This window comes from Octopus bimaculoides, chromosome 25 (assembly GCF_001194135.2).
Source record: "Octopus bimaculoides isolate UCB-OBI-ISO-001 chromosome 25, ASM119413v2, whole genome shotgun sequence".
Taxonomy (NCBI): domain Eukaryota; kingdom Metazoa; phylum Mollusca; class Cephalopoda; order Octopoda; family Octopodidae; genus Octopus; species Octopus bimaculoides.
The window spans coordinates 12,186,884-12,188,856 of record NC_069005.1 but is presented as its reverse complement, the minus strand read 5'-3'; the positions used below and the strand labels follow the sequence as shown (position 1 = coordinate 12,188,856).

At 34.5% G+C, this 1,973-nt stretch overlaps 1 long non-coding RNA gene across 1 annotated transcript in view; it reads left to right on the top strand.

Annotated features, from left to right (window-relative positions):
- The first annotated feature begins 570 nt into the window (after window positions 1-570).
- The window catches only part of LOC106870537 (uncharacterized), a 179,125-nt gene continuing 177,722 nt past the window's right edge, over window positions 571-1,973 (top strand). Inside the window, exon 1 of the long non-coding RNA XR_001409537.2 lies at window positions 571-580. This is a non-coding gene — a long non-coding RNA (uncharacterized LOC106870537). The remainder of the gene's footprint in view (window positions 581-1,973) is intronic.

Sequence of the window (1,973 nt, the reverse complement as noted above, 5' to 3'; positions counted from 1 at the left end):
ATATAAACAACTTTGGACATTAGTCTTCCGGTGTCAATAATATAAACTCCAGCTTGCGTTTTCGGTGGAAGATATGATTATTATTATTATTATTGTTGTTGTTATTATCATTGTTGTCTTTATCATTATAATTATTTATCTACCTTTCTACTAAAATTTTAAATCATCATCATTATCATTATTTATACCATCATCTTTGCTGTCATCGTCATCGTCAGCGGAATAGTGGATATCGAAATTTATAAGGCACACAAATACACTTCATATTGGTATCCTATCAATTTCTCCGTATATTCTATTGTTCAGATGTTTTCATATTTTATCCTAATTGGATAAATACGGGAATAATAGAGGGCGTTTTAGTTGATTAAGACGACTATGCACCGCTACCACCCTTAGCGAAATTTGTTGTAACATGCGTGATCCTTCAGATTGGAGAAGAACAGATGGTCGAGGAATGTTGCCTTTAATGGTCAGATTGACGTTGTATCTCTAACGTTCTATGTTTGGCTCTAAAACTCTCTTTTATCAAGAGGGCGGCATCATCTTTTCATCTATGTGTAAACATTCTGTATAGCATGTAAATTATTCATCTCGCCTGTGCATCCGCTATTTTCCTTGTCTGATATTCTGTAAAGGCTTACCCAAATTAAAACAAGTTTGGCACTGCTCCCATCACCTGATAGCATATTTTTACAAATAACAGAAATCATTGTCTTATATGTTGGCTATGACTAAAGCAAGTGTATAGAAGATGAGACTGAAAAATTAAGAAGGCTGAAATAATTTACAGAAGGACTTTTCTCTTTGGTCAAACTGTATTCGAATTATTTTATGTTCCACAAGCAATGGTAAATGGGGATTGATAAGGAGCGATCTGATTGTTAGCAAACATGGTAAATGTACATGGAGCTGCGATAAACATGCGCATGTAGATTGGCGAACAACTGTTGCGTGAGGGATCGTGCTCTGCTCTTCGTGGTGAGGTTAGACCTGTCCTGGAATCGTGGGGCTGGAATCTTTGATTGGCCATAGATAGATGTTCCCCTCTTTCTAGAGAATTGAATCATTTAGTTTTAACGTTTTATTTATATTAACAATACTTCGATCCGATTTCTCACACTGCTCTCATGTTCATTTCGACCGTTTTTAAGTAAACCCTGCACAAATTATTAGCTGCCATTATGTCCGCTATATGGGAAATCAAAGCAAATATCATCATTTTTATAATGATAATAATAATAATAATAATAATAATAATAATAATAATAATAATAATAATAATCATCGTCGTCGTCATCATAATCTTCATTACATCACCCTAAACAGCATCAACATTATTCTTATTTCATCCTCGGTCTGGGACATAGAAAGAATGCATAGACACCACCGTCAGAATTTGAACCTGAAAAAAAAAAAAGACGTGAAAATAGGAAAATAATTCTTAAATGTCAGTTGTTATTGATTTAACCTCCTTTATACCACACGTGTGTTCTTAATTCATGTAACCAAATGTTCTTTTCTTATCTTCACAAGTTACATACAATATTCTCCTTTCCATTTCTCTCTCTGCATCTCTCTGTCTGTGTATAAATATAAGTCATCTTTCTCTCTCTCTCTCTTCCTCTATGTATCTATCTATCTATCTATCTATCTATCTATCTATCTATCTATCTATCTTTTGCACGCTCTTTCTTTCTTTTTCTCTCTCTCTCACTCTCTCTATATATATGTACATATATACACCTACATACACACACACACGTCTGTTATTGTTAATCGGCAAAATAATCTTAGGTGGCGAGAGTACTGAGTGTGAATTCTTGTTTGAAACCCTCAGCCCTTGATGCACTTCTACGACTCGCAACCCATTAAAGGTATCGAAGAGGAGGAACATCCATATACTGGGTGTTATGTACGTACGTACATACATACATGTGCCTGTGTGTGTGTATGTGTATATATATATATAT